At 46.5% G+C, this 20,231-nt stretch overlaps 1 protein-coding gene across 1 annotated transcript in view; it reads right to left on the bottom strand.

Moving 5' to 3' along the window:
• LOC149327565 (protein stum homolog) overlaps window positions 1-20,231 on the bottom strand; it is a 246,846-nt gene that overhangs the window by 206,404 nt on the left and 20,211 nt on the right. Inside the window, exon 3 of the mRNA XM_089565153.1 lies at window positions 2,259-2,434. The gene's annotated coding sequence lies outside the window, so the exon portion shown is untranslated. The remainder of the gene's footprint in view (window positions 1-2,258; window positions 2,435-20,231) is intronic.

Genomic DNA, 20,231 nt, shown 5'->3' with positions numbered 1-20,231 from the left:
CATTTGAAATAAAAACATTTGTGTGTGTGTGCGTGCGTGCGTGCGTGCGGGTGTGAGTGTGTGTGTGTGTTGTGTGTGTGTGTGTGTGTGTGCGTGTGCGTGTGCGTGTGTGTGTGTGTGTGTGTGTGTGTGTGTGTGTGTGTGTGTGTGTGTGTGTGTGTGTGTGTGTGTGTGTGTGTGTGTGTGTGTGTGTGTGTGTGTGACTCTGACGAGGTGCAGAACATGGTCGAAAGGTTAGAATAAAGAGTGTTTTTCCACCATGTTCCAACTCAAATATACAGGGTCCTTAACCTAAGAGTTTAAACAATTGCCAAAATTAGACTTTCTGAGTGAGAAGAGCGCTTTTTTCGGCATAGCATTGTCAGCGATGTTAAAGAACTGCTCACTAGCAGGTTGTTTAATTTCGAGCAGTTAACTTTTTAACTATTACTATTGGGCTGCTTAATGATTAAGGGGTGCATAGCCCAGCTTAAGTAATATCTAGATCAGTTTTTATAATCTCGAAACCACGGGTTCCATCAGCGCTGTGACCCAAAAAATTTTGTCTACAAGGCGCCAAAATACATGCGCTTTAAGTAAGCTTCCAGGCAAGGAAACCTCTCCAATACACGTAACTCATCGAAATAGCCAAAATTTGTTCGGACACAGCGCGTAGAGTAACCATGTTTTCGAAATTCTGAAAACTGATATTGTTACGGTGCACAGTCGCGAAGCGAAGAGGACGTTTTCACGCTGTGCAGTTGACGACGACGAGGACGCTGCAGCTAGTGTTTTGGGTGACACTGTTTTGGTGTTCGTACTGACTGCGGCCTGTCCCATCTGCTGCTGGGCTAACCCCCCCTCCCCCTCGCACCCCCCCCCCCCCGTAATATTTGATGCAGGTCTTGCTGGGTATCGCACCAGGACCCCGCCCTGGACTGCTTCTTTAGGACGACTCTCTGCTTCGATGAGTTCGGTTGTACCATTGGCTCCGTTCGCAGTAATGAGATATGTAATGTGGTCACCCACGGACGCCTTACACGCCCTGTCGGAGCGGACAACTATTTTATTAGCTCTCGTGTGTTCCAAAAGGAGGCGTCAGGCATTCATGGGTGACAAAGAAATGTCTTTCTGGGAACTATGCCGCCGCGCCGCGCACCCTCGCCGATCCTCCTCTCTCACCTCTCCCATCGGCGCTTTTCTCAACGGTGATTGGCTCCGCGGGAGTTCTCCGGGAAAAGCGCGCGAAAAGTTCGCTCTTTTTGTGTTTTCATTTTTCGTCGGCGCCATTTTTTAGGCAGCCACCGCTGCTACGACCGAGCTCCATAGCATTGCGCGCTTGCACTTCGCGTTATTCGCGCTCTTTTAGTGCAGCACTATGCCGAGTTGCTGCGCATTTCAGTGCAAAAGGCTTTGTTCTTTTCGCGATTCCGAGCGGCAAGAAAGACAGCATTAGAAGAAAAAAGTGGCTGCACAACATCGGCCGCAGGAACTTTACCCCGACGAAGACTTTCCACCTCTGCGAGGTACTGTACATTTCTTCCAAGCGACTGTGCATACTGAAACTGCATGCAAGCGCATCACAAAGCTGACAATCTCACTTAATTCACTGATCATTTTGCGTCGTTATGCGTGTTATTGTTTTCACTTCATGGTTCCGCTCGACGTGCTGTAATAGCGGCGGCTGATGCATACAATGCACATACATTCGCATGCAATACCCGCTTTTCTTTCTGAACTTGGGTCTCACTTTTCATCGATAACGCGTGCAATGAGGGAGATTATTACGCATTAATAGGCTGCACGCATTCAATAACAGAGCGTGGAAAAAGCGCGAACTTAAGAGCGCGCGCATGTGTCAGCCAACTGCCCGGACGGCGAGCGAGCGATGGCCAAAAAAGCGTGCCGTGTGCAGCGCGCGCAGCCGGCGGGCGAAGATATTCGAGGAGGAAAACGCCGGAGTGGAGGAGAGTGTCGCTACTTTCAAATTATCGAGGGGTTTTAGTGGGTGACCACATTACTTCGAATCCGCGCACTCTGGCGTCATAACCATTTCGACCAACCGAAAAGCGTGACACCTCTGCTGGCAACCTTCGGTCGACAACGATGAGGCATTAAAGGCTTTCGCCTTAAAACCGGATTTCTAATGGCGGCAGTTCACGCACGATGGCCGCGAGGCGCATCCTGTTCGTTTGCAGCGATGCCGCGGAAACACTTCGCGCTGACCGCAGAGAGACGAGAGCGGAAGTGGAGGGCTGAGCAGCAGTGGATGCACTCACGGTGGCGTGGGTCGTGGGCGGGGCTCCTTCCGACCTGCCCCTTGGCGACACTGTCCGCGCCGCCTTGCGGATGGCTCGCGCACTTCGAGCACCACTACGGCAGTAAAGCCGCCTCGGTCCGTCGCTACGCTGCTTTGGATCGGCGTCGTGACGATTTCGTCGCGGGATTTACTATCCTGGAGGAGACCAAAAAGAATGATGCCGCTTCAGTGAAATTAAAAAGTCTAATTTATACAGAATGTTCAAAAGTAAACATTGATTTCGCTTTTCATAAAATAATCGTAAGAGAAAATAAGCACATGTGGTCTTTTCTAAACGTAGTGCACACCACGTCCAACTCAGATGCTCCTGCGGTGCACCTGCGCTGCACCTGCGCTTGCAACCAGGAAGAAAATAATTGTGCAGGGCTTAGCCAGCTTCCACCTCACCATCTCAGCTAAACTACATCAGCCCCTTTTTTAATTTACTGTGCAGCTCGCAAACCTGCTGAAATGACAGAAAGACGTTCCTGTACTACTTCCTAATTTATTGACCAATGCAAACTGGTTTTTCATCCGTGAAGAAACATAAACAAAGACTGCTCCTCCCCCGTGCACATTTTCCAGGAGACGGCCACCTTCTATATGCTCTGGTTGTGTCATCCTTCTCGTCTTGCTTATCGTCCGTGACGTACTATTCGACCTTCTTGACACTGATATCAAATACCGAGTAGATTTATGTACATGACAATATTACAAATTTTAATTGCCATTGTAAGCTTACTCTTCGGCCCAAACTTGTACAAATGACAGCATCTGGATTGGCATCGAAGCGATGAAGAACGATGCGTGCGCACCCTTACCACAGGCCGATTGACTCGTTTTCATAGCCCGATGGGAAAACGGTGCGCCGCCGCTCACTGGCTTTGCGACTACAGGTGTCAAGAAGGAATTCCGCAATTGTTCATGATCTCCCGTGAGCAATTTAGCGCAGATGTTTTGCCAAGTGGCGTGAGCAGCCGCACTGCTGCCACAGGCACGTCGGCCACAAAAATTTGCGACAGGTGGAGCCACGAGTCTACCGAGACACGAGTGTAACAGACGAGTATACCAGACGTGCAAATGCAATGCGTTCACTCCGCTGGGGTATTTGGCCGTGCAGAGAGAAAGCTGAACTTAAATGGTTTGGTTTTGTGGGGTTTAACGTCCCAAAGCGACTAAGGCTATGAGAGACGCCGTAGTGAAGGGCTCCGGAAATTTCGACCACCTGGGGTTCTTTAACGTGCACTGACATCGCACAGTACACGGGCCTCAAGAATTTCTCCTCCAAAGAAATTCTAGCCGCCGCGGCCGGGATCGAACCCGCGTCTTTTGGGTCAGCAGCCGAGCACCATAGCCACTTAGCCACCGCGGCGGCTGAACTTAAATGCAGTCCCGGCGTAGCTAAGAACTTATGTCGTTCTTTTCCACGCGATGGCTTTGTCAGAGCTACCAAAGGACTTTTTTTTTTCGTGAAGCGTAAGGGCAACGACCATAGCTTCATATCTGCTTTGAAAAATGATATCTTTAGTCAAGATAATGTACGTTAAGCCGCATTTTGAGCCACTATGTTTTCATTTGTGTCTCTATGTTTCGTCTCGCTGCTCAATTAGCATTGTCAGTTGTAGCAAATTTATTAACACCAGGAAAAGTAAATACATGGTATTTCACTGATCCAAAAAACCCTAAACAGTACACAGCAATTAAATCGGTTATTAATGGTGGTGCACTCCTGAAAAACAACTGGCACAAACCTAGGTATTTTATTTGCAGCAATTTACATTGCAAATATCAAACTACTGTCGTAGCTCTAAGGTAGACTCTGGGTGTTACGCCCTTTTACCAGCTCGTTAAGAGACCGGAAGCGTGCACAGTGAGTGAGAGAACAAACGCGGGTTAACGACATCCTAGTCGAAATCAAGTCTAAGAAATAGGCAGGGGCATGTAATGCGAAGGCAAGGTAACCGCTGGTGAATACAAGGGGGGTACTGCGCACAAAAAGACAAGGACAAGAAGATAACACAACAAGCGCAGGCTCGCGACTGACTCGCAGACTCGCGAGTCTGCGCTTGTTGTGTTATCTTCTTGTCCTTGTCTTTTTGTGCGCAGTACCCCCCTTGTATTCACCATGATTGACCGACTAGCCCAACAACGTACGCTTTTTAACCGCTGGTCCTTAAAGGGCCACTGACCAGGGTCCGGACATTTTTGAAAAACAAGCCCACTGCATAGATGAGGCATCGAAGATAACCTCTGCAAAATACTAGAGCCATGCGCGCCCCGAAAAGCTGCGAAAATTCAAATCAAAGCCCGTTCGTTCTTTCCTTCCTTCAAAAACGGGCCCGGCCCACTACTCTGCACCCCGCTGACGTCAGGGGGGGCTACTTTCGCTAAAGGCACTCCATTGGTGCATCGTTCTGACTGACGGGAGAAGGTTGGGCGTAGCCTTGGCGTCGCGTCGTCTGCACAACGTAGGGTGCCTCGATGCCAGCGCCGCCCGCCGTCCAGGGTGGTGACACGCTTTGGCAAGCGCCGCGCCGCCGTCTTCTCCGCGCTCGCCATCTTGGGGCAAGTCGCTTTTCGTGCCGCTGCTGTGGAGGGTTCGAAGCTGTGTTTTGCGCTGGATTCTGGGCTGATGAACTGCTTTAATTCAAGAAAAATAGCATGCCAGGGTGTTGTGTTCCGTTGTGTGCCGGCTCGGCGAAGAAAGGAGCACGATGTTTTCGTTTTCCACGGGATGAGGGACGGAGAAAAATATGGGAGGCGAAAGTGAAGCGTGAGAACTGGAAGGCGAATGACAACGCGAAGATCTGCGAGGTAAGCCACAATGTCTGTGCTGTTTTTATGCATCATTAAAACTTCTTTTTTTGGCTAGTTTGTTCATATAGATAATGTAAAAAAATTTAGCGTGAACAGACACAGACCACGAGGAAGATGAGAGACACACAAACACAAGCGCTTGTGTTTGTGTGCCGTCTTTCTAGTGGTCGTTGTCTGCGCTAAAGCTTTTAGATATTTTTCTAAACATCGCTCACAGTTATGTGCTTTCAGTAGGAATAACATTATACCACACCGCTTCGCCCATCCGCTTGTAAGCACTGACTTTTTGCGGTATGAATATATGTTTTTGCCTTGTTCACCAATCTCGCACGGTGCGCAACAGGAATTTTTGTGTGCCTTCAAAGCTGCAGCTCGAAGCCTAGTTAGAAACGTGAGTACAGCACGTGTTGCATCGCATTGCCTGGCATTGGAAGTAGCGCGCTTTGTTTTTGAGGCGGAACATTTTGAATTACCAGTTATGTGAAGGCTTACAAGCTAAATATGTGGATCATTGCGTCTTTTCACTTTCAGTGAGCTACACTCAACTTCCGTATCATTCACGGAGTGTCTCACGATTATCTTTACTCTCTCGCGATCGCACATTTTTTTTTTTGTTCAGAGCCGCGGTGAAAACACGTGAAGCAGGTGGAGCCCGGTATTTGTCGAAGGAATGCGCCATTGTACTCTTTCAACAGCTGCCCTTTACACTCGACCTTGAAAGCTGGTAGCAGCCGTCGAGGCTTCCGGTTCACGCAGATTAAGGAGCATTCCCCTCTCTTCTTTTCAAAAAAGAATATAATAGAGGCTGACGGGTGAACCTCCCACGTGCTACCTACCCACTTTTGTGGCAAGAGTAGGAAGTGAAAATGCAGTCTATGAACAGGGAGTTTTGGTTGCAAAAACCTGCCTACGAGTCAGCCGTCCTAGAATTTTGCAAGTGGTCTTTTCGCAAGTGCTAAATTCTGCGCAGCACAAATAATAGGCCCCTTCACCTTCCTTTTCTCAAATTATTCACGGGAATAATTTTTCGAGGTATTTGCGATTCGCAACGAACGAAAAAGTTAGGCCCTCGCGAAAATTAAGTCGCTTACAGTATATGGCTGGCAATTCGACTAGTCGCGAAGAAACTTCTATTGTGAACTGGCCGTCGCTTTAAGAAAGCGGTCGCGAGGAAGCAAGGTGCCTATGCAGTACAGAAGTTCATCCCGAATACAGCTCTTTCTTCTCCATGCAATGACACATCGCGAGGCGAAGTGCACCTTTGTTAAACACGCAAATACCGGCCCAAGGTTAAGCCAAATTTAAGTGAAGTTAAATTTGCCCGTCCGACACCCGAATTAGTGCTGTCGCTTGGTTGGCGTCGACAGAAATACTTTGTGATCCTGTGCTTGTAATATCGTACCGCTTCCTTAATGCTTTTTTATTACCTCATTTGTTTGCGTGCACACGACCAGAGGCGCGAAATGACAGCTTTATCGTCTCTCTCATTTTAGCGCCACTTCGAGGAAGATCAGTTTGAGGGCAACAGAATGGATGGACGGCGGCTCCTCAAGTCAACGGCTGTCCCGACGTTGTTTGATTTTAGACGTAAGTGTTTGCCCACATTCGGCTTGCTAGCCTAGTATCCGCATCAGATAATCTGAGGAGCACTAGAGCCTCGGATATGTTTAGGTACTGATGAATTAATTTCTTTCTTGCGCGAACAGCTCAGCCGAAGCGAAGAAAGCCGCCTGCACCGCGGCTTTTTCCTGGTAGTTCTACACCTGACGCTACAAAAGGCTCTTCGCCAACACCTGAGACGCCACCTGACCAGGAAGAGACCCTAGCGATGCCTGAAAACACGCGTGAAGATTCAGGAGAACAAATCGACATTTTCTCGTTGTCCACAAGTGAGCTGCGAAAAGAGCTGCAAGACGAAAAAAGAAAACGCAGCCAGTTAGAAGAAAGTTTGTTGCAGGCAAACAAAAAGCTGAAAAAAGCTGCAAAAAGAACAAAGCAGCTCGAAGACAACCTTACAACGTTGACTGCAAATTTGAGCTTCCTAAACCAGGACCAAAAGGCTGCCTTAGAAAAGAAAAACCGGAAGAATTGCTCCTGGGGTGCCAACACGATCAAGAAGGCTCTACAGCTTAAGTTTGCATGTGGTTCGGCCGGCTACGACCTTTTATTGGAACAAGGGCAGCCGCTTCCATCTAGAAGGACTCTGTGCCGGAGACTGCAACACTTAACCTTCCTACCTGGTGTGCTAACAGAAATTCTAACTTTAATGGAAGACAAAGTGGCTGCAATGTCTGAGATTGAAAGGGACTGCGTCCTTTTCCTAGATGAGCTGGAAATTCGGAAAGGTGTGGAGCTGGACCGTAGCAGTGACTGCTTTCTTGGCAAGATCACACTCCCCGAAAGTGACAGGCCTGCCAACCATGCCCTTGTTTTCATGGTAGGTGGTTTGAATACCAGATGGAAGCAAGTAATTGCCTATCACTACACTGGTGCGTTTGTCAGTGGAGATAAGCTCAAAGACTTTGTCTTTCATTTAATACAGTTGTGCACCCAGATATCATTGCGCGTGGTATGTGTCACTTGCGACATGGGTAGTTCGAATCGTTCCATGTGGAGGTCACTGAACCTGTCGAGTTCTCGCAGTTCTGTAACTGTTTGTTCTGTGCCACATCCATGTGACAGCGAAAATGTTTTGTATTTCATGCCAGACCCTGCGCATGTGCTAAAAAATTTGAGAGGGCATTTGGTGCGGAAAGATGTGATGCATCTTAACGATGCCATCGTCGCAAGGTTCAAGTTGCCGAGCAATGAAGTGTCGATCGCGCATGTGGAGGCTGTTCTAAAACTCGACACAGACCAGTTGCAGGTCGCATCGAACTTGAGCAACATCCACATATCTAACGGTCATTTTACAAAAATGAAGGTAGGGATAGCGGTTCAGCTGTTTCGTGAAGCCCCAGCAGCGATTAGATATTACATCGAAATCGGGAAGCTGCCACCTGAAGCAGAAACAACTGCGTGGTTTTTTGGAGTAATTTTTAAATGGTTCACAATAATGACTGCTCGCCATCCCTCTGTCGCTCTCAGTTTGAAGAATGAGAATAAATATGAGGAAGCCATTGCACATCTCAAACTCACAATGGAAGTCATCGAAGGCTTGGGAATAGGAGTAAAAAAAGTGTGGAAGCCAAGCCAGGCAGGGGTGCTCATGTCAACAACAGTAGTCCTGCAGCTGCACATCTTTCTGCTGAAAGAACGGCGGTACAGTTTTGTCTTGACTGGGAGGATGGTCCAAGATTGTTTGGAAAACCTTTTTTCGGTCATCAGAATGATTTCACCTGTGCCGAGCTCATACGACCTAAAAAATGCACTCAAGATTGTAACTGTCAGCCAGTTCCTCAAAGTTCCGAAAACTTCAGGCTACGACATCGATGACAGCACTTACCTGGTTGATTTTTTTTCGGCCGAAATCAAAGAAGTTCAGCACGAAGCTGAAGTGCACGAAGGACCTTCAGCATGTGATGAAATTGAAGCAATAGAGTCATTGACAAGAGCTGAAATCGACATCGTCGCTCATCTGGCCGGGTTCTTGGTAAGGCCCCTTGCGCTTTCCGCAAGGTCCTGCGCCCCGTGCACACGAATGCTTCTTTCTGAAGAGGTACGAGAGGAGCATACCCTAGTGCAGTTGAAAGAATATAATGCTGGAGCCCGTAACCTTGTATATGTGAGCGAGCAAGTTCTTGACTTTGTTTCTTCGTGCGAAAGTCTCTTTAAAAACCTATCGGAACAAAAAGACATCTGTCGTTTGAAGAGTCCAATGAAGACCATTAAATGCCTTATCGAACAAACCGTTCCCATTCCAGCGGTTGATTGCGCGGAACACCCAAATCTTATGAACAGACTGTTAGAGCGGTTTGTGACGATGCGCCTGCGCATTTACTTGAGTTGGCTAAGCCAGCCAGAAGAATCGGATGATGGGTACGGCAGCAAAACTGTCGCTGGCACAAACCTTGAATAAACTGTTTAAGAGATGTCTCCTCCTAGGCATGCAGCCAGAGGTAGCTTCAAGCGGTTGATGTTTTGAAATAAAATGCTGTGTACATCATCGTGTGGCAGGAGTCAAAGTTTGGTCTACTCATCACGGATAATCTTTTTATGCTGTGTCTATTTTGCTGTCTACAATAGACGACTGCGATGCAAAATATTTTTGATCTGCGCGGCTGACTAAAACGTCAACTAGTTGTTCATCTGCATCAACAGACGCAGTTAAAGCCTTTTGCATGTCATGCACCTTATAAACTCCGTCATATTCTGGCAGTACAAAAGGCATTGCTCTATAAAGCAGTCACTGCAGTTAAAATAACCGCTTAGAGCATCTGAGAGGCCAAAAAGTAAGTGCTGTCCTAGCTGCACAGTGGTCATTTGCTCTAAAAGCTCCGCTTGTAAGCAAACGCTAGCTCTTTTCTCATTTATATCACTAAGCAAAACGTGCTCGGAACTGTGAGCATATATGCAGAAACCTTATACAGCTCACCCTGCTAGCGAAAGCGCGTTCTAAATAAGGATACCGGCCGACGCTCCGTAGCCCCGCATTTCAGCGCTTGCCCCAAGATGGCGCCCACGAAGGTCGTGTCTCCACCCTGTACGGCGCAGCGCTGGCATCGAGGGCGCAGCGCTGGCATCGAGGCACCCTAGCACAACGCTTTCCGCAGCGCCTTCTGTTCTGGCTCATGCCTACAAACCCGCATGAAGGAACAAAAAAAAAAAAACTGCGGAGGGAGCGTGCGGCGACAGCATTGAACCCTAGCCATAAAAAGTAAAAAAACAGTAAAACTGAGAGAGTTGGCTCGCCCCCCCCCTCCCCCCCCCCCCCCCCCCCCCCCCCGCCGTGATCCCGTCACGAGACGCTCTGCGTGCGCGCTCCCTTCTCAGTTTCTTTTCTTCTATGCGAGCCCCCCAAAACAAGGTTTTAATTAGTAGTGCAGCAGAGCCTTTCCCTCGCTCGCCCACTTTACCGCTCCGCACACATACCGCTTATCTTTCGTGCATCTTGCGTACGCCTTGACTCCAATGAATGACATATGCTTTGGAGCGGAGAAAAGACACAAACACACAGAACACAAACACGCATGGAGAAAAGCAAACGGGCGGTTGCCGGGTCCGCGCTTCGCCGTGTGTTTCGAACACAACCGACTTCCGCCCCTCCGCTCGTGAAACGGTGGGGAGGCCTAAAAAGAAAATGAAAAGGTGGCTCGTTAACTGGGAATGACAAACAGATGTATGAAAGGATGCGCTCGCTAACAAGTCTAGGTGGTCGAGCCGATCGCGCCTCTCGATCGTTCAGTGTGCGGAGAAAATGCAAAAACCAAGAAAAGAATTCTATTGAAGGCGGGGCCATGACGTCGCCTGTGACGCACTCCACAGACACCACGCCTCCGGCTTACACCGGAGAAGGAAGGGGTGATTTTGCCTTGCCGAGCCTACTCGACGAGGAGCGGGAGAGAAAAATTTCGAGGAGGGAGTGGAAGGAGAGGAGGCTCGCTGAAAGAGAGGTAGAGAGTGTCTGCTGAGCTGGGGTGGTCCGTGGCCCTTTAAGGGTAACGGAGTGGATTCCAAGAGAAGGCAAGCGTAACAGGAGGTGGCAGAAAGTTAGGTGGGCGGATGAGATTTAGAAGTTTGAGGAGCGGTGGCCGCCCACAGTAAGCCGTTGTTTCGCTGGGTTAGTTTATAAGCATTTGATTACATGCCGGAAGAAAAAACGGCATGTTGCACCATAGCATAATTAGAAACAATCATCCATTTCCTCTTTCCTTATTTAGCAGTCCATTACGATACATTAGAACCCTCGCCTTCAACAATTTCAGTCTTCAACTTATTAGAAGTGTATATAGTGAGCGACTTATGGGATGTTGATGCAGTAGCTTGGAATAAAATTCCTGTTGGTCTGAGGCTTGATCAAAATTTCTCTGAAAAGGTGAAAAAACGATTACCTGTTGGTAAGCGCCTAAGATTCTCCTTCGTATTAAATGGTACTTGCATTTTTTGATCGCCGATATAGAGTTTACCATGCATGATTTGTGAGAAATCGCAACGTTGCGCTTCATTTTTGCTGAATTTGTACGCTGTTCCACTTTGTGTAAATAGTGTTCTGTATCTGTAAATAGTATCTATATGTTACCTGTTTTCGTTTCAGAACTTTTCTACTCCAATAACTGTAGTGACGACTGCTTGCAACGAATGCACTGTTATTTGTTGTGCCCCCCCCCCCCCCCCTCAGTCGGTCCAAGCACTGGTGTGTAAATATCCTTGTAGCAATTATGACAATTTGCGCAGAGACGCAATGGTATTGCTTCTCCCAGTTGCTTCAAAAAATAAAACTCTACTGCATGACTGGAGATTAGCTCGAGTCCTTCGAATACGTAGTAATGGTTTCCATAACTCCTTTCAGAATAAGACCTGCTTCGTTGACTAGCGTAAGACCAAAATTATGAAAAATGCATTGCTTAGCTGCATTATGGTACATTTATCGAACTATAATCTCCTAAATCCTAGCCAACATGGCTTGGGACGTTTTTCTTGTAATACACAGCTGGTAGAGCGTACTCCTGATTTACTCCGCTTTGTACTCCGCGTACTCCGTTTGAACTCTTTCCAGCCGGTATCACTTATCTATTTGGGGATTTTAACTTTCCGCAGATTGATTGGACAAAGCTCTCATCCACATGTAATGCCTCATTAAGATTCTTAAACATGACTTTAGATTTTAACCTATTTCAAGTAGTTACCAAGCCCACCCGTGGCTCCAATATACTAGATCTCATCTTTACAACAGCCCCTGAAACAGTCGGTAACATTTCATACTTAGATGGATTTAGTGACCATGATTTGCTTCAAGTGACTATTGACATTCCGCTTCCCTTTACTGGAGTCACAAGAAAGCAAATTCGCGATTACAACAGAGCTGATTATGCCCTTATTAACACCGAACTCGAAGAGTTTGCCGACAAAATACTACTGCCTTTCTTTCAAGATAGGTCAATCAATGATAACTGGATTCTCTTCCGAGAAAAGCTGTCAGAATTAGTAGCCAAATACGTCCCGCTCATCACTATAACTAATGATAAATCCAACCCTTGGTTCCCGAAACTCCATCACAGAATGAGAAATAAGAAAAAACGGCTGTACAAAAATGCAAAGCGCGTGAGTTCTCCAAGTACTTGGAATAAATACAAAAACTATCTAAACACTTACTGCTCTCCTATTTGCGACGCTAAAGATAAATATTATTCACAAGACCTTCCAGCACTGCTCAAGAACAATCCCAGCAAGTTCTGGAAGTTAATAGGTCGGCGTAACATTAGTAACGATATTTCAATACATGACAACAACAACATTCCCTACTCTGATGCTGACAGCGCAACTGCATTTAACTCATTTTTCACATCTGTATTCACTAGAGAAGACAGTTCCTACATTCCTTGCGTGCCCGATTTTGACTACCCATACATGGCTCCGATTGATATTACTCTCGAAGGCATAACCCGATTAATCACTAACCTGAAAGTGTCTTCTTCATGTGGCATCGATGAAATTAATTCCAAAATATTAAAGAACACCCTATCCGCGTCTAGTAATATCTTACTTCATATCTTTCGGCAGTCATATTATTAACAGGCATGCTTTCGAATGACTGGAAAATAGCAAAAGTGGTACCAGTTTACAAAAGTGGCAATAAACATGCGCGTGAAAACTATCGCCCAATTTCTCTTACATGTATCTGCTGCAAGATGCTCGAGCACATTATTGCGTCTTATATTTACGGTCACTTGGAATCTGTTCATTTCTTTTTCCCCAATCAGCATGGCTTTAGGAAAGGCTTTTCATGTGAATCACAGTTATTCGAATTCACTACTGACCTTCATTCGAACATGAACAACAACTTACAATCTGATTGTGCATTCCTCGATTTCGCAAAAGCATTTGATCGTGTCGCTCACTGTCGCTTAATATTGTTACGTGCTTAGCACGCACGGGGGGTTATTCACAGAGGGGATCGGTCGGAGCAGGATGGAAGCAGGAAGCCTACCAGCGTCCTTCAGCTCTTTCTCTTCCTTTCTCTCTGCTGGTCCTTCATCTTCTGCTTCTTCCGTCGAGGTTCTATGGAAGCACGTTACAATATCTAAGCTTTCGGCGCTCAAACTAGATGCTCTAACTTTGTCATGGCTCCGTAATTTTCTTTCGAATCGGCAACAGTTCACAGTCATTAATAATCACTTATCTCCTCTTTCTGATGTTACGTCAGGTGTGCCACAAGGGAGCGTCCTTGGTCCCTTACTTTTCTTAATTTACATAAATGACCTGCCGTGCAACATTTCATCCCGCATACGAATATTTGCTGACGATTGTATTGTATACCGATCCATAAAGAGTACTGACGACCACATTTCACTTCAAAGTGACCTGGATTTAATTCATGATTGGTGTAGAACATGGCTAATGACCCTAAATGTTTCCAAGTGTAAAATAATCTCTTTTTCTCGAAAATCGGCAAACTCTTACTTCCTTTAGCACATTAATAACAACATATTAGGTCGGGCTACTCAATACAAATACTTAGGCGTTCACTTCTCACCGAACCTTTCTTGGACTGCTCACATAACCACCATTGCTGCCAATGCTTCACGATCATTAGGTTTCCTGCGCCGCAACTTACAAAGCACTACTGCTAACGTGTGTAAACAAGCCTATTTAACTTTTAAGCAAACAAGGGAAGGGGATTAGGGGCTCGTTATAAATATGACAGAAACCAACAGCCACAGAAACCAAGGGGCACAGGGGATTTTTTTTAAGTTATTTATTTTTGTGGTGTTGATCAATTTAGAATATTACTGAATATGTTATCGTTTAAAGATAACTGATTAGAAAAGCAAGCAGAAGAGAAAACAACCACCTGCCGCCGGTGGGATCCGAACCCACGACCTCCGAATTACGCGTCCGGTGCTCTACCTCTGAGCTACGGCGACGGCTGTCAATTCTTCTGCTTTCGGGGGTATTTATGTTTGCAAGTAACCTAACCTTGAGAGTGTTCATCAGCGCCACCACGTTCATAAGCGGCGGACGTAGAACGTCCTGAGTTACCGCAGGTGTGACGTAGAACGTCATCGAACGGAGAGGGTGGAAGCTGCGTGAGAACCCTCTTATGCCTCCTATGGCGTCAGGGCTGCCAGAATCGAGGCCCTCGCTAAGCAATTAAGCAAACAAGAGAAGGGGATGAGGGGCTCGTTATAAATATGACAGAAGCCAACAGCCACAGAAACCAAGGGGCACAGGGGATTTTTTTTTTAAGTTATTTATTTTTGTGGTGTTGATCAATTTAGAATATTACTGAATATGTTATCGTTTAAAGATAACTGATTAGAAAAGCAAGCAGAAGAAAAAACAACCACCTGCCGCCGGTGGGATCCGAACCCACGACCTCCGAATTACGCGTCCGGTGCTCTACCTCTGAGCTACGGCGACGGCTGTCAGTTCTTCTGCTTTCGGGGGTATTTATGTTTACAAGTAACCTAACCTTGAGAGTGTTCATCAGCGCCACCCACGTTCATAAGCGGCGGACGCCAGAAGCAGAATTGACAGCCGTCGCCGTAGCTCAGAGGTAGAGCACCGGACGCGTAATTCGGAGGTCGTGGGTTCGGATCCCACCGGCTGCAGGTGGTTGTTTTTTCTTCTGCTTGCTTTTCTAATCAGTTATCTTTAAACGATAACATATTCAGTAATATTCTAAATTGATCAACACCACAAAAATAAATAACTTTAAAAAAAATCCCCTGTGCCCCTTGGTTTCTGTGGCTGTTGGCTTCTATTTACCTTTTGTTAGATCTCAGCTCGAGTATGCGTCTTCCATCTGGTCTCCTCACCAAAAGTACTTAATTGACATGCTAGAAGCAATCCAAAATAGGGCTAGTCGATTTATTTCACGAAATTATAGTTTTCAATCAAGCGTTACCCAAATAAACTGGAACTTTCTCTCCTTCCATTAAGAACTCGTCGAGACATAGCCCTTTTATCTCTGTTTCACAAATTAATCCATGCCACTCAGTCACCTTTATCGCACCTGCAACGACCCTCTTATTCATCAACCAGATCGCACAATAACCTCAACTACACGCGCATTTATGGCAGTACTCACGCCTTTAACTTTTCTCCGCTCCCACGTGCTATATGTCTATGGAATGATCTTCCAAACTGCATTGCATCGCAGCGCAACCATGGCACGTTTCATAATCATCTGGTCAAACATTATATAGATAACACCTAGCACGTTTTCTTTGCCCGAGTCATGCCTGTTTTTTTTTGTTTTTTTTTTGTTATTTTTGTCACACCCTGTTTATCAGCCCATTTACCTTCCTGCGTATTTGCTCATGTTCTTTTTTTTTCGTTACTATTATGTCGTCTTTATATTCTATTTTTTTTTATTCAATGTTTTTCTGCATGTATTTTGTACTGTCGTGATAATTTGTAATCAGCTTTTAGAACGTAACAGTGTTTGTTTCTACGCATTTTTGGTTTATTCTAACTACTCTTGCACATATTTATTGCTCCCCCCTTACTCAATGCCTCCCTGGAGGCCTGTAAGGTACCTGTAAATAAATAAATATCCACGGTAGCTTATGAGCAACAAGTCGTTGATTGCGTTTTTCTTAAATTTCTGCGAAGCAACTGATGCTGTCGCACATAACCTCCTTTTCTAAGTTAAAAGATTCGGACTTAGACGGTAAAAAAATACATTTTATAGGAGATTATCTGTCAGTACGGAGACAGCGTGCGTTTCTGCAATGGTCGCCGCTTCGGACAGATTTTTCAAATAAATGAAAGCGGTCATGACGAGTAGCGAAAAACGGGATTTAAGAAAGATGGGGAAGGAACTGTTAAAAAAGGAGTAGGCAAAAGGGGAAGGCGCAGCGTCATAATACTTGCGGATACAGTTTATGCAAAAAAAAATGAACGCACAGTTTTACAAAATTTTCCCCATTGTGTAGTAGACGTAGAGCATTAGCCTAGTGTGCAGAGGGCACTGGGTCGGAATCCTAGCAGGAGCCAGCGGAGATATTCAACCGTGGATTGGTTGGTTGGTTGGTTGGTTGGTTGGTTGGTTTATGGGGTTTAACGTCCCAAAGCGACTAAGGCTATGAGAGACGCCGTAGAGGAGGGCTCCGGAAATTTCGACCGCCTGGGGTTCTTTAACGTGCACTGACATCGCACAGTACACGGGCCTCAAATTTATCCTCGAAAGAAATTCAGCCGCCGCGGCCGGGATCGAACCCGCGTCTTTCGGGCCAGCAGCCGAGCACCATAGCCACTGAGCCACCGCGGCGGCCAAACCGTGGATTGAACGCGAGCATTGTCTCAACGCGAGCTCTGTTGCGAGGTTCATTATAGATTCTTTCCTTTCTAACGACATACCCACTCATTACCGTACAGTCGTAAGGAAACGCACACTCTAGGTTAACCTTCATTCGCCAAGAAGAAACGTAGTTTTGTGACTCATGGGCTGCGTGCTCGTCTTGCGATGTGAAGGTTCTTTGTTCAGTTACCCGAACCTTCGGAAGAAATTTTATTTTTCTTAGCTATAGGCGTCACTATCCTTTGGTCCACTGCTGACGTCATGCGATGCCATGGTGACGTCCTTGGGGTTGTCGGACCACTGTTGCTGGAAGCAACGCTGACACCGCCTGGTTTCGCTGCCGATGAGCCACATATAATGCTACCGCATTAACCTTTGGCGACCGTGTACTCTACATCGATGGGTGCAAGAGCACTTGAAGACTCCCTCTTCAAATGAGTGCATCGCGCACTCTAAGACCAGTCGCGGGTGGGGATAGCCGCACATTTCGAATCGCTCGAAGCAAGGCGTCATGCATCGATGGGCGCCGCCATATTTGTCGCCGCGGGAATGCAACTTCATACTTGCAGTCCTATTATAGTCCTATTGGCCGATGAGAATCGGAGGAATTTTTTTCCGGCGGCAGAAATAGGTCCTTGACCGATCGGGCTTTCCATTGAATATTTCGGCGAAATCTCTGCCGTGGTGGCAGATACCGCTCGCTCTCGCCGCTGAATGTCCAAGTGTGAACGTGCCTTTATCGCTTGGTCTACCCAAACTGCAGCGCGACATCGCGCTTCGAGTGACGCGACCGGTTGCCTGTCGGACGAGGGTGTCATGGCGTCACGCTCTTCACCTCACGCCGGCCGTGAGGGCTTAGCGCGCGCTCATAAAACATCGAAAATAAAACCATCCGCTGAAAAATATGCGCAGTGACGACTAGATTTCGGTGTAATCACATTCCGAGAATCTATTTTCAGCGTTTTTGTTCAATTTTAACAGTTTCCTTCAGTATTCCTTTAAAGGTTGAAGGCACGCCCAGCTTTCTAACTAGCGCCATTCTTTTGCCACCAGTAGCGAACGCCGTGTAACTGGATGGGGACAGTTTAAACTCGTAATTTTGAGAACACTCTAGAGTTCAAATAGATTCTGAGCAAACTTGGTGATTATCATGTGCGACTATTCCTCTTTGTTGCTAAATCAGACCTATGAAATACTTTCTGCGCTCACCGCAACTACTTCCGACGGCCATAGAAAATAAATAGAGTGTAGCGATCACTCCAAATTTCAGCGGTTATTTTTAGAGCGCAGTGACATGCGTCACGTGGTGCTAACCGTGCAGGCTAGGAGCGTTTGCCCAGATTTCCTGGCAGATAATGATTGACTTTATTTCGGAATACTGTCAATTCCGTTTTGGGATTTTTACAGGCGTGGACACGAACTTATCGTATTTAAATAAAGTTTCACTGGATAAAGTTTGAAGCTTAAGATTAGGATGATACACAGGCAATTCATGTGGCATAGACAAAAAGGAATCAAGTCATAAAACAAGAGTGGCACTTGTATATCATAAATACGCTGAAAGAAAGCCCAGCAGTAAGAAAAGAAATTAAATTCATGCCGAAGTTTCGTTTCGTTTATTGGGGTTCAACGTCCCAAAGCAACTGAGGCTATGAGGGACACCGTAGTGGAGGGCTCCGGAAATTTCGACCACCTGGGGTTCTCTAACGTGCACTGACATGGCACAGTACAGGGGCCTCTAGAATTTCGCCTCCATCGAAATTCGACCGCCGAGCTCGGGGATCGAACCCGCGTCTTTCGGGTCAGCAGCCAAGTGCCATGACCACTGAGCCACCGCGGCGGCGCCATGCGAAGTGAATGTAAGAACAGAGCTCTCAGCTAGCTTGATAAATTTGAACACGGTAGGCTGAACTGTAGTTGATGGGTGCAGCTGGTTCCAATCTCGGACTACTTGCAGAACAAAATGAATATGGGAAGGTATTATTGGAAGAGAAAATTGGTTGGTTTGGTTTATGGGGTTTAACGTCCCAAAGCGACTAAGGCTATGAGAGACGCCGTAGTGGAGGGCTCCGGTAATTTCGACCACCTGGGGTTCTTTAACGTGCACTGACATCGCACAGTACACGGGCCTCTAGAATTTCTCCTCCAAAGAAATTCTAGCCGCCGCGGCCGGGATCGAACCCGCGTCTTTTGGGTCAGCAGCCGAGCACCATAACCGCTGAGCCAGGAACAAAGGCCCAACCAGACTAAGAAAAACAAAAAATGCATCAATCGCCCTAAGGCACTGATTAGACCATAATGATTTCTCTTCCCGAGAGTTTTACACAATATATATACACATATATATATATATATATATATATATATATATATATATATATAGTTATTACAAAATGAATTACTGCATTTTTGATGCCTGTCGGTAGTGCATTCCAGTGTTCAGTGGCTCTTTAGATGGATAAATACGCGCTGTAATTCGCTTTGATGGCCGTTCTCACCGTGCAGTGTTGAGCCATTTAGATGCACGATATTCGTGTACTTACCACTGAAATCCACCAGAAAGCTCCCAACATTCCGTGCATTAATTTGCTACTGTAACTGTCATGAGGCGCAGGGTGCGCAACGCGATAGCAGTCGTCTGTTTTGCACCTCGCTTTCTTCGTTGTGCAGCAGATCACATGGCCCTTGGTCGCCGGAGATTATTTTACCTTCATGTCATTTTCTTCTTAATTAGTTGCTTGTTTAACTAATATTACCACGTTATCATGTCGTGATTGGCTTGTTTGCAATTCACACATATGTATTATTTGTGGTCCGATTGTACACTATCACTACCACCACATGCTCTTGCATGTCTTGTTATTTAAATACGAAATCACTACTGCATGACGTCTAACCAGCTCACCGAGTTTGTGTGAAGCTTGACCTTGATGGTGACCTCGGCCAAACAATAAATAAATCAATAAAAAGAACCACTGCCGTGACTGGGATTCGAACCCTGGGCGTCGCGAACAGATCAGCTACACTGGCCACTGCACGAGCAGTGACCACTGCACGCCTCTCACGCCTCGTGTTCAACTGCAACACACGCTCTCCATGCGCACTGCACATCATCGTCTTCAACAACTAATAGTACTATCCAACTCCTGCACGGTTTGTTGCAGGACCACCTGAGGTCCTTTCCTTCTCATATTCTCATTGCTACCGATGCCTCGCAGGATCGTGAAAAGGCAGGTGTGGGCATTTTTCACCTACATTGGGATGGTCCTTTTCTCTCCGTCTTCCTGAATTCACTCCAATTTATCTGGCCGAATTATTAGCAGACATTTTAGCCTTACGTAAAGTAGACCCTACCGTTTCCCAAGTAATGCTTATGACCGACTCTCTATCTATTTGCTCTACATTATCATCACCCACTGAGTCTCAGCCATTACGCCTCTTTAAGCAGCTGATCCCGCTCCATCTGAATTCGGTGAGGTTACTTTGGGTACCGGGTCACGTGGGCATTCAAAATGAGGTTGGTGATTCATTAGCAAGGGCCTCTCTCTGCGGCCCAATAATTGCTGTCCTGCCAACCTGCGCATATACAGCTGCGGTGAGGTTTCGCGGTTACACAATATTTCAGGAATTTTCAGCCTCGGCGCTTACTTCATCTCCCGAATATCAGCACCTTCTGCACCCTCGGAGTAGCCAAGACTGGAGTTCGCGCAGACTGGAGGCCTCTTTCACGCG

Source organism: Amblyomma mixtum, chromosome 10 (assembly GCF_055824585.1).
Source record: "Amblyomma mixtum isolate Tamu chromosome 10, ASM5582458v1, whole genome shotgun sequence".
Lineage (NCBI taxonomy): Eukaryota > Metazoa > Arthropoda > Arachnida > Ixodida > Ixodidae > Amblyomma > Amblyomma mixtum.
The sequence above is the reverse complement of the archived record's forward strand: the minus strand, read 5'-3'. Positions and strand labels throughout refer to the sequence as shown.